We start from the raw sequence: 16273 nt of genomic DNA, 5'->3' as shown, positions 1-16273 counted from the left end.
TTCAGCAACCTCCGCAATTTCAGAGATTGTTACAGAAACCTGAGCCATATGTTCAGCGATTCTTTCCTGGCCCTAATCAGTGTGCTTATTGTAGAGAAGAAGGTCATTTCAAGAATAGTTGCCCGGCTCTGTTACAGCGTGCGAATGGTTTACCTGGCCAGAGAGGGCTTGGTGGTTTTCAGCAAGCGCTTAGAGGAAGAGGTCGTGGTGTGATCCCCAGAATGAGCGTTCCTCTTCCCTACAGAATTCTGTGAATTATTTTGACAGACAGAATCCTCCGAGTGGACAGTATGCCCAGTATTATGTTGAGGATTACTGTGTCGAAGGTGAGAGTGTTGGCTATAATGATAGCTAGGACAGCCATGGGCAAAGAGAGGGGGTAGTGTCAGTTCCAGTAGATCAGAGTGGACCTTATGTTGAAGTGATTACATCAGGTGTAGTAGAGCCTTTTCTTTTGGATACTGGTGCGACAAAGAGTTCTATTATGCATTCTAAACTCCCTGGCGCACCTTTGTCTGGCTTAACTAATGTTTCCGTAGGATTTTTGGGCGCCCCAGTTCGTAACCCAGTTTCTAGTCCTTTGTCCCTTTCCATTGGCCCTTGTGAATTGGAAGCTCCACTTATTCTAATGACTGGTTGTAATGAGAATCTGTTGGGATTGGACTTGCTGAAAAGATTGTATGCGACATTGCATTGTTCTCCTTCGGGAGTACAGCTCACTCTTGGTAAGAAGGTGATTTCTCCAATGTATTTGTCTAAAGATTGTTTGCCACTGGAATTACGTTCGCTTCCTGATACGCTTTGGGCTACGGGTCCAAATGATGTTGGTCTTTTGCAGATTCCACCGTATGTTCCCTCCTAAGGATAAGTGCCCATTCAAGACTGGTGTTCTAAAACTGCCCTCTCTGGGGTTAGTTGGAATGTCAGGTACCCTAGTTAAATCACCTTCCAGGGATATGTGGAAATAAGGTACACGTGCTAAGCTTTGTTGTGAAGCCAGTGCTTGCTCAGGTGTGTTATGTCTTTCACACTGGTTGTAGAGGCCTGAAAGTGATGGGTAAATTGAAGTTGCCGGAAGAGGGGATGAGAATTGAGGTGCAGGAGAAACAGGCCCTGCAGACTGGATGTTTTGTCCCAATGTTTGGTGGCTGTTCTCATTGCTGGCTCTATCTGAGACCCAAGAATTCACTAGTTGCATTTACTCTCCGTCTTTTCCTTTCTTCCTCAGTAAGCAACAAAATCTCCTCCTCAGTCAATGCGCTACTAGTTATTTGCTCATTGTCTGTTCCTTCCCCCAGTTTGACAAAAAGGCCTTGAGGCTTGGAGGCGATAAACAGTTTTTTCAACGTATTTATATCAATATTTACTTGGCGGTGCGTCCAAATACATAGCAGAGCAGCAGCCCGTCTAGAAGTAGTGGCATTTGGTATTTCTTTAACCCGGTCTGCTTCAATTGTTGAAAACCCACACTTTTGCCATAGTGACAACAAATGCTGTTCTGTTTGCACATAGTTACTTAATTGTAATAAACACTGGCTATAAGATGTGGGCCAATCTTTTGCTAATTCTAGCTCTTTTTTAGTAGGCTTCTTGCACTCACTATTCACCATTGCTATTGCAGAACAGTCTTTATATTCAGTGGAGGCATTCCCCTGGCCTTTCTTTTTTGAAAGGAGAGCTTTATTGTTTGCAATTGAAAGCCACTGCTGTAAACAATCTTTTACATAATGTGAATCCCATGATGGGTCACCCTTTAAGTGTATACGTTCTGTCAAGCGTTCAATATCATCTATCTCAAGAGAACCAAATCTAGGCCACAGCCCGTCATTCCCTTTCCACGTCCATACTAGCGCGCAAAAAGGAGTTACATATTCTAAACAATTTGTATCTTTCACAACCTGAGCTGCAGGGCTATCTGCTGGTAATTTAAAATCCTTTTCTAATGACAGTTCTTTAAATAATTTCTTTGTCTTTTTCACCATGCGAGGCCTTACCATCTCCATAGTTCCTTTAGAATTACCAGAACCCATTGTGCCCTTCACTCACAATTTTTTAAACCCTGAAAGATAAATAAATATGTCTCCTGGAAGTAAAAATGTGTTAAGATTTGGATAGAGAGACTTGAGAGAAAAAAAATACAGTTGTGGAACACTCAGACACCACATATAACAATTTGACTTCTCTGATGCAACTTGTTGTGATATCATTCAAAGAAGCATTTCAAATAAACATAGCAGGACAATACTTTTTAAAAGACTCTAAACATAATTAAATACAGTCATTGATCAATGACAGGACAGTGCAAAATTGAAAAACATTTCCTTGTGTCCTGCAGCCAGCCAATGGTCACCGCTTCCCTCACTACACTTCTGGGAGGGTTGTTTTTATCTCTTCATCCCTCTACTCTTGGGTCATAAATTATTGTCGTGCCTAGGCTCTCCTGTTGCGTTATGGCGTCCCGTAGACCCCTGTCGCATATCAACTCCAAGGTGTTGATACAGAGAAATATTTCAATGATGATAAAAATTTCAATCACTTGATGGAAAAGAATTCAATCAATGATGAAAAAAAATATCAATCATTTGTTTCTCTACAGTCCCCTAGTTAAATTCGATGCCAGTTACTACCTCCTCTCTCTCTTTTAAAAAAAAAAAAAAAAATACTATGTTCTAACTGAGCATTTGAAACACTGAAAGGTCACGCCAGCAAGTTATTTTAGCTTTACAGCCTACTTACCAACTGGTGACATTACAGTCCTCCAATGTCCCACTTCTGAACACCACTTCTGTTAGGTAATAAATCCATTAAGTTGGGCAATAAATCCTCCAACCCTCCGCAGAGCGACCAAAGCAAATAAACCACAGCTGCCTTCACAAAACACAGGAAATGTTCTTGCACCTTTGTCCGTTTATTGGCATGCCAAGGCAGAATGCAGACGCACTGTCACGTCTTGGAACAAGCTTCTTCTGCCCCTCATGAATAGTCACAGCAGAATATATAGGGCAGAAAGTGCAGTCATCAGTAAACTCATACAATGTGCCCAAGGCCAAATATGGTTGTACATATACAAATAGAAGTGCCACGCAGGCCCAGAACATAGAGCAATATATGGGCACAAGGGACCAGAAAGCAAGTTTAAGCAAACCTGTAGGATTCAGAGGCTTTCCACAGCTGTTAACCCATGACGTGTCAATGAGGGCACTACAGGTTATGGGGTCAGGAGTTAATAGATTTCTAAGGGGAGGGGTGTTCAGGAGCACGGAGCAAGCAGCTTGGTCAGAGCGGTTAACTCAGAAGGTCTGAGATAGTGTGGAGGAGAATATGGAATTGAGATATATTTTTCCCCACAGTTACCCTTAAAACGAATGCTACGCTACCTCGTATTCCCCAGTATAAAATATCGAGCAATGGTGGTACCTGATATTACTGCATTGTTGACGTTGATTCCAGCTTCGGCAGCCTGGTTTTCTGTTATTGACCTGAAGAATGCTTTCTTTAGCATTCCGATCGCTGAGGAGAGTAGGGATATTTTCGGCTTCTCTTTAGGAGGACGAAGCTTCCGGTTTAAGAGAGCTCCTTCAATCTATAGTCAAGCGTTGAAAACTCAGCTTGATGGTTTTGTGTTGCCTGCTGGTGCTACTCTTATTCAGTACGTTGATGATTTGTTGATTGCTGCTGATGATGAAAAGATTTGTAAAGAGGCTACTCTTTCGTTGTTGCGGTATTTGTCTGACCTTCACCATAAAGTGTCACCTTCCAAGTTGCAATATTGCCGACAAGAAGTAACCTACTTAGGTCATCTCTTGTCGAAGGAGGGAAGGCGATTGACCCCAGAAAGAATTCAAGCGATTGCGCAAATGAGTGTGCCATCCACACAGAGAGAAGTTCGTGCCTTTTTGGGTATTACATCGTATTGTAGGCAATGGATCCCCAACTTTTCACTGTTGGCGAAACCTCTGTTAGCATTGACAACGAAAGATACTCCGTATCCTCTTCCCTGGTCTGATGAATGGCAGAAAAGTTTTTCTGAATTACGTGATGCATTGTGTTCGGCTCCTGTGTTGGGTACTCCAGACTACAGCAAGCCCTTTACGTTGTACGTGAACGAAAGAGAAGGATGTGCGTTGTCAGTGTTGACACAATCTTTTGGGAACAAGCAGCGTCCATGCGTGTATTTCTCAGCGACGTTAGACCCAGTTGCTAAAGCATTGCCGAGTTGTTTGAGAGCTACAGCCGCAGCTGCAGTTTCTATCCGACAGTCTGCTGGTCTGGTATTGGATAATACGTTGATTGTGATGGTTCCGCATGCAGTGGATACCTTATTAAACAGGACTAAGACACAGCACCTTACTAGTGCACGTCTGTCAGGTTACGAGTTGACACTGTTGGCTAGCCATGTTCATATTAGGAGATGTAACGTGCTGAATCCAACTACGTTGTTGCCGATCTCTACAGAGACAGATGCTCAAGAACAGCATGATTGTTTTCTTTGTACAGAGGAAGAAACAAAAGCTAGAGTGGATCTTAGGGACACTCATTTTGATAATGTTGATGGTACGCTGTGGGTTGATGGTTCGTGTTTTAAGCTTCCGAATGGTGAAACGACCGCAGCGTATGCTATCACAACTTTAAATACAGTTGTTGAGACAGCACGCATACCACAGAATTCTGCGCAAGCAGCAGGGCTGATTGCATTGACTAGAGCGTGTGTGTTGTCGGAAGGAAAGCGAGTGAATGTATATACCGATAGTCAGTATGCGTTTGGTGTTGCTCACAGTTTTGGGCGTTTGTGGAGAGAACGAGGGTTCCTTACTTCCCATGGAACGAAAATTCAGCATGGGCAGTTAGTGAATGAAATTTTGGAATCTCTCACTCTCCCAAAGCAGATTGCAATTGTGAAATGTAGTGCGCATAAGAAAGTTGTGGACGATGTTGGTCGAGGGAATGCGTTTGCGGATGAAGTTGCAAAGGAAACAGCGAAGGATGTGATGAGCCGTATGTATGTTGCAGGCCCAGCTAATTGGGTTATGTCTGGTGGAATGTGTGAAGACACGATAGAAAGTGTGAAGATGATTCAGGCTGAAGCTACAGAAAAGGAAATTAAAGTTTGGAGAGAGAGTACGGGTATGTTGGATTCTACAGGTTGTTGGATTGAGTTGTCGGAACACCAGCGATGGTTGTTGCCAGATGTGTATGTGCTCCCAGTGGTTACAATGGCTCATGGATTGGCTCATATAAGTTCGAAAGGGATATGCAAGTTGTTGGCTCCAGTTTGGCAGAATGCTGGAATCCCAAATGTGCAGAGAACGTGGTGAAACATTGTAAGATTTGTCTGCAATATAATCCTGGTAAGGGAATTTCAACTCCAGCTGGTCATTTTGCTCCTCCGACGTATCCGTTTGAGGTGATACAGTTAGATTATATTCACATGGAGAGATGCAACAACCTAAAATACGTTTTTGTGGTTGTTTGCGCCTTTTCTAGATGGATAGAGGCTTACCCCTAGAAGATAATACTGCCTTGTCTACAGCCAAGGTTTTGTTGAGAGAGTATTTCCCTAGGTATGCATTGCCGAGAATTGTATGGTCGGACAATGGGAGTGAATTTGTGGGTCAGATCATGAAGAAAGTATGCTTTGGATTAGGAATTAACCAAAAGTTCCACGCAGCGAATCACCCCCAGTCTGCTGGACTTGTTGAATGTTACAATGGTACGCTTAAGCTAAAAGTGGCTAAGGTACAAGCGAGCACTGGCCTTACATGGCCAGATGCCTTGCCGTTGGCTCTTTTGTCAACAAGGACGACTGTACATTCTAGAGTGGGACTTAGTCCGTATGAGTTTGTGTTTGGTCGTCTAGCGAATGTTTGGGGAGTGCCTCGTCCGAAAGAATACAGCAGTATTGAATACCCTATGTTGGTGGATTACTTACATGACTTGACTGCTAAATTACGTGTTCACCACCAACAGGTCTATGACACTCTGCCGACAGCCACTACAGATCCAGGCCACGTACTTGAACCTGGACAGTACGTTCTTGTGAAGAATTTTCAGCATACTAAGAACTTACAGCCTAGATGGAACGACCCCTATGTGATTTTGTTGGTTACTAGAACCGCTGTTAGAGTAGCAGGCAAAAAGAACTGGGTCCATGCCACCCATTGTAAAAAAGTTCCTTTGCCTTTGCCATATGATCAGTGGGTAAGGGATGGTAAAGCTGATTTTGATTGTGAGAAGGTCCCTAGATTCATTCTATTTAGTGATGCTCATTTGACATGGACAAGGTCTGAACGTGAGGATGATGAAGTTCTACAAGCTACTGTGCCTCCGCATTTGAGATTGGATACCACTGAACCTGAACTATTATTCCGAAGTCAAACGAAGCCTGGAAAAGACCATTATAATCTACGACCTAGGGACAATTAACTAATAAAGTGAACAATTCCTTTTTGATTTTTGGAACTGAACTCTCTCAGCCAAGAAACTTTTTTGGTATATTTTTGTGAACCACCATCCGGGTTCAGCTGTAGGGTCACGGTGAAAAGACTAGAGAGTGCAAGCCGAAGACGCAAGGTCAACGGTTCTGGTTGGTCTAAGGGAGTTCCCTGGGCTGACAGAAGCGTTCTTTAGCAGAAGAAAACCAACCACCGTGAACGGCATCGGTTAGAGGATGGAGTTTTTTGAGATTGAGAGAGCTGCCGAGAAAAAGAACTTGAAAATAAAACTGTGTAAACTAATGAGTAGCAAATGTTTTTTGATAACATGTCTTTTAATGTTACTTAGCATAACGATGTTCTTAGTGGGATATCTTGTTTTTTCTTCCCAATTGACTTCTGCACCCACCTCCCAACCTATGTCTTTTCCTACTACTACTTCTTTGCATTCTTATCATACTTTACCTGAACACGAGCAAATTAGAAGGTCGGAATTTGTGAATAATTCTTTTGTACAACTTCTGCATCAACACCAGTTAGTAGTAAACACCACTAATTGTTGGGTGTGTGGTCTTATGTCACATACTATGGATAGAGGTATTCCTTATCTGGTTCTGCCATTCAGTTACAATGGGTCCATATGGGCATATCAGACGATGTTTGTTTATGCCATCAAAGTTTATCCCCTGCGTTCCATGAGAGATAACTCAAGTAATAAAGCCTTGGTGAAGGGAATTACAGATATGAGTAGAGATATCGAAATGTATAAGACTATTCCCAAGGATGAGTTATTAGCATATGTTGGCTGGAATGCAACCGGATATAGTATTAGTCTGGGTGAGAAGCAGAGACGAAAAAGCTCACCTCCGATTTGGATTGTACCCCATCGTGGTCATTTTTGTCTGCAAGGGAAAGGCAAGAATCCGAGAGCTCAGTTAGGGAAGAGTGTTTGTACTCAGACGTATGTTTTTGCGTCCCAAACTTCCCCACCGTTTTTAGCAGCTAAGGGCACGTATTTTGTCTGCTATGATAGAGCATATACATGGTTGCCCCCTGATTTTTCGGGCACATGTTATGTGGCGTATTTGTTGCCCCCTACGTATACTGCTGTTGTAGATTATCACAGAACGAGAGTTGTTAGAGGTGTCTTCGATCAGGAAGATACCGCTGGACAAGAAGTGGGAGACTTCTTTAAGGGTTTCCTACCGTTTTGGGGACCTATGGCAAACAGTAGAAACTTACGGCAATTAACGAGAGTGGTTGAATCCACCATAAATGAAACTGCCGGTGCCCTTAGTAATTTGACCGCTGAGCTTCAAGCGGATCGCCTTATGACATTACAGAATCGAATGGTTTTAGATGTCATACTTGCGGACCGAGGTGGGGTATGTAAAGTGATCCAATCGAGTTGCTGCGTTTTCATTCCAGACAATGCTCCTACAGTATACCAGGCCATTTCTAAGTTACATAAGGTCTCCGAGTCTATACATGTGGATAATGACGGTTGGTCGTTGACTGGATGGTTTTGGGGATTGTTATCCACTTGGGGATGGAAGATTCTGATGATCATTGGGATGGTTTTCGCGATTCTCTTCTCATGTTGTCTCTGTGTATAGTGTGGCCCTGCCATATGTGGCCTTTGTGCTACTACGTGTGTGAGAAGACCTGTCTCGAGAGAAGTCCTGAGTAATAGGATGATGCTCCAGCAGCATCTTGATGATCTGATGAATATTGACATCAACTCAGACACAGACTGAGTGATTGCCTATGTAAGGGCAAAAGGAGGGTCTGTGGTTCCGTGAATTCTGAACCCGTTTTATAAATGGCATGGTTTCATTACGAATTTGATATTAGCGAACCGTAACTAGTTCGTGCGGCAAGTATGAGTGTTTTCGTCATGTTAGACCGATGGATTCACTACGTATTTAGGGGTTTCGTTTTGAACCCTTGGGTTCCATTTTGTGTGTGTCAGCCATTTTGTGGTTGCCCTCACATAGGCCGATGACTGGGGATGAACTAGTCTTTTTAAGTATACGTATACCTTAGCTCCAGTTCGTGCTGACTTCTGTTTGACCTGAGTGAACTGACCCTGTTGCCTGAAGCTGATCTTGTTGAACCAGTTCCTGCCCTTTAGCTGATCTAGATTAAGGATCAGAGCACAGGACGTCGTAAAATTTTACTGCACACAAACATGCCTTATCTTACTTCAATCTGTTTTCTGTTCCTACTTTTATGGTCTATTTATGATATGGGTTGTGGTCTTTTTATTATGGGTTTGTCCGGCTTGTCTAAGGAAGAATGTTGGGTTTGTTCAGTGATTGATCATGGGCCGGACAACTGTAAAATGGGTGTGTCGGTATGCAATACTTATTGCTGTGGAAACATGTGATTGGTTGAACTGTAAACTAGGAATGTTTGCCTGAAGCACAATGTTTGGCATAAAAAGGGATGACTTGCTTTGTAAAATTCAGCAGTCTCCTGAGAACTCATACCGTGATGACTTCTAGGACTTCTGTTACTGGCTGCAGCCAATAAATGTGATCTCTGACGCCACCTAGAAGCATTCCGTGTCTCTGTTTGTCAGGACAGGGGAATCCTAGCATATCGGGCGTGTCCCTGACGCCTCCGGTTCTGATTGACCCGGTTCTTCAGTTGGCGCCCAACATGGGGCGACTTCAGTGGTACCGGTCCAAGCCCGAGGATCGCGAGGAGCTTCGTGAGGAAATTCTGGAGGAAGGCCGCCACTTTATCGACCTCTGTATGTCGACGTGGACCGAAGGTGTTTGCTGCGAGGCTTCCCGCTTTCCGACGGCTACGAAGGACTGCTGCCCTGACTGTCGCCCTGTCTTGGACCCTCGGTAGATGATCTGTAGAGCGAGACAATAGACGGTCTTCTGGTGGCGTGACAGATATTTTGGTTAAGGATAAGTGGGTCGCTCCCACAAATTTGTTTGGTTTTTGGTTCTTGGTTCTTGGTTTGGTTCTTGGTTTGGTTCTTGGTTCTTGGTTTTTGGTTCTTGGTTGATTCGGCTGCTGCAGCAATCGAAGCCGAGGGGCTCGTATATTTGCGAGAGTATCGATAGTCGATAATCCCTTGAAGTTGGAAGCTAGATTAGTGAGCTATAAGATGCCTGATCTTAGCAAACTTAGAAAATGGTTTAGTTGCGGTTGCAACAAGGATTCCCGACTAGAGGACTCGTGTCCTATACCTCCGGTTGGAACTCCGACTTATGAGCTCTATTCAAAACACGGAGTGGGTCCTATTACTTATAAGGATCAGAGCACAGGACGTCATAAAATTTTACTGCACACAAACATGCCTTATCTTACTTCTATCTCTTTTCTGTTCCTACTTTTATGGTCTATTTATGATATGGGCTGTAGTCTTTTTATTATGGGTTTGTCCGGCTTGTCTAAGGAAGAATGTTGGGTTTGTTCAGTGATTGATCATGGGCCGGACAACTGTAAAATGGGTTTGTCGTTATGCAATACTTATTGCTGTGGAAAGATGTGATTGGTTGAACTGTAAACTAGGAATGTTTGCCTGAAGCACAATGTTTGGCATAAAAAGGGATGACTTACTTTGTAAAATTGAGCAGTCTCCTGAGAACTCATACCGTGATGACTTCTAGGACTTCTGTTACTGGCTGCAGCCAATAAATTTGATCTCTGACGCCACCTAGAAGCATTCCGTGTCTCTGTTTGCCAGGACAGGGGAATCCGAAGACATCGGGCGTGTCCCTGACGCCGCCGGTTCTGATTGACCCGGTTCTTCAATTTATGTGTTGTTTTTTAAAATAGCTAAATTAATAGCTTTGTCATTTACAATGCCAATAGTTATAACTTTCGCAAATGTGACACCTATAGCATTTGTAATGCAACATGTTTTGTATTTACGTGACTTAGATGTATTGATATTACAAATAACAATGGCTTTTAGTTTTTTTTAAAATTAATTTTTAAATAATTTATTTAATTTGTAATGGCAATAGCTTAAACGTTTGTAAATAACTTTTGTGAAGATTATGTTCAGTGTTTTTTATTGTGACGAAAATCCAAGAACAGAAGTGAAATATTAATATCTTTTTGTGATTTGTAATAAAGCTTCAAAGCTTGAAAACAACTTGAAACATTGAAAGAACATATTTGAACCAGTGATGCTGTGGTTGCGCTGAGTGATGCTGTGGTTGCGCTGAGTGATGCAGTGGTTGCGCAGAGTGATGCTGTGGTTGCACTGAGTGATGCTGTGGTTGCGCTGAGTGATGCTGTGGTTGCGCTGAGTGATGCTGTGGTGGTGCTGAGTGATGCTGGGGTGGCACTGAGTGATGCTGGGGTGGCGCTGAGTGATAATGTGGTGGTGCTGAGTGATAATGTGGTGGTGCTGAGTGATGCTGGGGTAGCGCTGAGTGATGATGTGGTGATGCTGAGTGGTGCTGTGGTGGTGCTGAGTGATGCTGAGTGATGATGTGGTGATGGTGAGTGGTGCTGAGTGATGTTGGGGTGGTGCTGAGTGATGCTGTGGTGTTGCTGAGTGATGCTGTGGTGGTGCTGAGTGGTGCTGTGGTGGTGCTGTGATGGTTCTGTGGTGGCGTTGAGTGGTGCTGTGGTGGTGCTGAGTGGTGCTGTGGTGGTGCTGAGTGATGCTGTGGTGTTGCTAAGTGGTGCTGTGGTGGTGCTGAGTGATGCTGTGGTGGTGCTGAGTGATGCTGTGGTGGTGCTGAGTGGTGATGTGGTGGTGCTGAGTGCTAATGTGGTGGTGCTGAGTGATGCTGTGGTGGTGCTGAAAAAAATGCGTCCAGCACCTGAGCTTAATGCCGTGTCTGCCGTCTTTAGTTATTTAAAAAATATTCGCTATTAAAATGGTATCATGATCATAGGCGGTGCAGTTCTAATGTTTATAACATAAAACAATATCCTGTGTTGGACAACTGTAGGGTTTGCAGCGTCGTGCCAGAGGACAGAAATAATTACCCACAGTCAAAGTATAACAGATGAACAGTTGGCAAAGGTCCATCAGAGCTCACATAACTGTGGCATGACACGAAGCTCCCAGAGCCGCCAAGGAATGAGTTGTTAGGACCAGCAAGTGAGAAAGGGTTTCGCAGGCTTTACTACACAGGGAGGCTGCCACACCAGCATGAAATGAACAGGGAAAACATTTTCCAGAACAGCAAAAAACAAGTGTTGGACACATTATTTTAGCTCGGTGGAAAAACTGAAATTACCTATGATACTGTATGCAGTGCAAGATAATAGGAGCGAGCGTTTGTGCCACACAACATTTTAACTATATAGTAAAAAAAAAAGTCTAAAAGTGTATAACAATTCCAAATCGGAAACAACCTGGTCAAACTCGCTTCCTACATATGTACAGGTCGGTCCATATTTAGCTTACATGGAGTACAGCCAACAGACACCAACCACGTGTGGCAGAGAATGAAGGCGAGAATGTGCTAGCATAACATGCTCTTGGCATTGCTGTGGGGAGGGGGAGGGGAAATGCGAGACACGGCCGCCAAGACAGGATGTGGCATAATGGCTAGAGCGGTCGCTTTTGAAGCTGAGGAACAGAGTTTGAGTCTCGGCGGGAGGGTCAAGATCCTGTGAATCTGGACAAATCACTTAATCTCTCCATGCATAAAAAAAATGAATCTGTCTGTGTGTACTGCAACTGGCTCATCATGTAAAGCGCTCCGATACTATCAAGCCGAGTTTGCGTTATATTAAAGTGAAGAAAAAACACAGGAGACTGAGTTCAAACACATGCATTTGTATGGAGTGTGGGGGCAAAAGGACGGCCGTGGGAGGTGGGCGGAGAAGTAGGAGAGTGGTGCTGGCGGGGGCGGGGAGCGGAGCCTTTGAAGTCTGGGAGGCCATCAAGTGAAGTGAATAAATTAGGGGAGGAGAAATGCCTGAGGTAGAGCGCACGCTGGGGGATGCCAGCATGACTTGAAGCTCCCAGGGCCGCCAAGGAATGAGTTGTTAGGACCAGCAAGTGAGAAAGGGTTTCGCAGGCTTTACTACACGGGGAGGCTGCACCACACCAGCATGAAATGAACAGGGAAAAACATTTTCCAGAACAGCAAAGAACAAGTGTTGGACACATTATTTTAGCTCGGTGGAAAAACTGAAATTACATATGATACTGTATGCAGTGCAAGATAATAGGAGCGAGCGTTTGTGCCACACAACATTTGAACTATATAGTCAAAAAAAGTCTAAAAGTGTATAACAATTCCAAATTGGAAACAACCTGGTCAAACTCGCTTCCTACATATGTACAGGTCGGTCCATATTTAGCTTACATGGAGTACAGCCAACAGACACCAACCACGTGTGGCAGAGAATGAAGGCGAGAATGTGCTAGCATAACATGCTCTTGGCATTGCTGTGGGGAGGGGGAGGGGAAATGCAAGACATGGCCGCCAAGACATGATGTGGCATAACGGCTAGAGCCGCGAAATGAAAGTAAAAAATGCGGCCGCGTACAAACGGAAAGTGCCATTATTGGGTGATACTGTGGGTCAGCCAAACATAAGATAAAGTAAACATGCGTGGCTTACCAAGGTCCATTAGATGAGGTAAATGCAACTAGAAAAATAAAGAGAAAGGTAGGCGATTGTCAGAAGAAAGAAGGGAGGAGAAGAGGCACTAAGAGAAACGGGGACTGGAGTCAGGTAGCGACCTTAGAAGCGACATTCAACAGCAGAAACTGGCCGAAGTCTAAGGGTATGAGCGTATATGAGCGTGGCATTAAGCTTGTAAGCCAAAGGGCTAGGGCTAGAGCTGGTGAGCTAATTCTCGCAAAGGCACAAGGAGAGTGGCGGGCGGGCGCAGAAAAAAAAAATGTAAACGCTCGGCAGGAAAGGCTTTATACACTTATAATCGGGGGTGAAAAAGTAAGGTCAAGGTATGACTTACTTATGCTAGACAAGTCGGGCGGCACAACAGGGGCAGAAAAAAAAAACGCGGCCGCGAAATGAAAGTAAAAAACGCGGCCGCGAAATGAAAGCCTTTGATGCAGCAAGGGGCGGAGCGGACACCTGTGAAGAGCTGCTGGAGGCACCAAGCTGGGGAACAGATGGCTGGCTTTGATGTGCACGCGCTTTTTAGGTCAATGCGCTTGCGCATTGAGCTTGCTTTTCACGGGCACAGCATCAAATCGCCCGTTTGGTTAAGCTCTGGATAAGCCCCTATATCACTCGCCAGCTCAAAGCACAAGCGCATTGGCAGGCGAGACCGAAAAACATTTGTTAGTGAAGTTGACAAACAAATGCCTTTTTTTTTGCAAAAACTCCCCACGCTGTGCTTTCACTTTAATGGCGGCGACGTCCCTTTCCTTAGACTCGGCTCGTTTAAGGTAAGGGGCACAGCCGACATTAAACTGTAAGTGCGGCATGGGGCAATTTAAAAAAAAAAAGTTAAAAAAAATTATGGAGCCGTGCTTGGCGCGGCAAGTAAAGCAAAGGTACGACTGCCACTATCAGCGTGCCATGCCCATCTATGTAGAAAATAAAAAATAAAGATATTGCGAGCATGTTATGCCTGCAACAGCAGGCATGCGAAAACCATTAAACGAAATAGAGGTCGGAGGCTGTAATTAAAACCTACAGAGAAAACAACACATGTAAAGAGGATGTCCTCATCGGAGGTTACAAATGAAGACAAGGCGGTACAAAGGAGGGACTAAAAAGCCTATTTACAAATGGGAAGCCAGCATCGACGAAGGACAATGACACAAGCCAATGACAAATATGGGTGGAGAGTGGGCGAGGCTTCTAGTGCATACTCCAAAACAGCATGCCTTGCAGAGCAGGGCATTTGCTGCCCAGGCTCGACCTAAAAAGTATGGGAACTGTGATGCTGCACGCACAGGGGGCGGGGTGAGTGAGCATGGGGGCGTGGTCAAAGGCATGGCTAAAAAACCAAATTATTCTATAACTTTGTTATGATTTTTATCTTCAGGTAACTACATTTAAAGTAAGGCTCCGCTTAACTGAAAATTAAATGCAAGTTATGTTAATCAGTGGGAAATGAACTATTCTACATCATGAAACATTTATTAGTCAATGCACTGCACAAGAGAGCCAATGAATTGAATCCTGGTTGGTGCAGTGGAGACTAGTAACTTGAGTATGTTTAGTGCTACAAGGTCCCAGTCTGTGACAGAAAGCACTGTGAACATCAGTCATTATTTTTTTTTTCACAACCAATTTTATTGAGCAAATGAGCATTGAGAATGTGGCATCTCCACAAACGAAGAACACCATGACAATATCAAAACAGCAATTACATAGGCAGTAAATGATGGAGCAGACTCAAAAAAATAGGCTCAGTATAGAAGCTCCCCAGTGACCCACCCTAACCCACAACTCCACCCCCCCAACCCCAGACACCCCCCAACCCCCCCCCTACCACACGTACTATTTTAAACGTGCATTACACACATTATAAGATAGGCTGCTTTAAAATGAGCAAAAAGGTTTAGGTTAAAAAAGTGCTTCCAAAATATAGATTTTAGTTATACCAAGACTGTCCTAGTGCAGTTTCTTTTTAACTAGCTTTTAAAAGCACACACTTCTCAGGTTAGCTGGTAGCTCCTGTGCACTACCTCTCAAAAAGAAGAGTGTCTCATCAGGGAACTTCAAGTGATTCCACCAATTAAATCCAATACTGTCTTGGAAGCACCCTTAAAATTTACAGATTGTTGGCCTCGAGGGAAATGAAGGTTTTAGACCAGTCTTCCCCCAGGGTGCCACAGGACAGGGTGGGGATAGACTAGTTTAGGGGAAAGGGGCGGATGTTAAGGGTGCTATATAGGTGTTGGGTGAGGCATATACAGCCTCTTCTGACGCCTAGCATCAACAGAACAGGGGATTAATTATTTGAGGTCCTCCCACCCACCCTACAGATTGTAGGAAGCTATTGGTGGTGGTTGATTTTCCAAGTGTTGCCAGTTTAGGGCAGGTTTCATGGCGTAAGCAGTATTTTGGGGAGTGGCGAGTCACATGCTGGCAGATCCACCACTCGGGGGTGGGAGGGGGGGGGGCACAGGTGACTGAAGGAGGTGTGCAGGATGCAACGACCTAGGGAAGGGTCTTCAAGGGAGGATGTTTGTAGGGCAAGTGAAGGAATGATGGTATATGGAATAAAGTCAGTGAGTGAAGGAGGGAGGAATGAAGAAAAGGATATGGACTATCTGGGCATTTGAAAGCAGGTGAGTGTGAATGGTGCAGGAAAATGGAAATGTCCGGGTATATGTCAAGATGCATAACTTTGAAATATTGTTGATGTTAATAAAGTTTAACAGAATGTTGGCAACCCTGTCCTAATAAATGGCCTTTTATGCTAATACAACAACATGGAGTGTGGTTATTGCACAATGACCAGTTGCTGCACATTTACATTTCTTTCAGGTAAGCAGGAACTCTGGCAAGAAAGGTTTGTTTAGCTGCCTGCTCCTCCCTCTGTTTCATAGCACAGGAGACTCCCTGCATCACTCTTCATCTGAAGTATTTCGTCTTTGGAATTAACTGTCCTGGGACAGTCGTCTTTTCACAAAAAGAAGAGGAACTGTTTTTTTATAATCAAAAAAGTATAGAGCATGTCGTGCCCCTCAGATCCCCCACTCTGACCACTGGGTGAGAGCCTTGCCCCCTACAAAAGGAACTGAAAACATCACTATTTAGACAAGCGTGGGACACCTAAACATAGCAATTTTATTAACTCACAAAATTCGGGAGCTCAACATCGTAACTGTATTGGCAAAGATTCTTCAAGATGTAGACTAGTCTTGGAGTTTTTTTATCCAGCACATACATATTGGGAAAGTTCTAATGACA

Source organism: Lissotriton helveticus, chromosome 1_1 (genome assembly GCF_964261635.1).
Source record: "Lissotriton helveticus chromosome 1_1, aLisHel1.1, whole genome shotgun sequence".
Lineage (NCBI taxonomy): Eukaryota > Metazoa > Chordata > Amphibia > Caudata > Salamandridae > Lissotriton > Lissotriton helveticus.
This window is presented reverse-complemented; position numbering follows the sequence as displayed.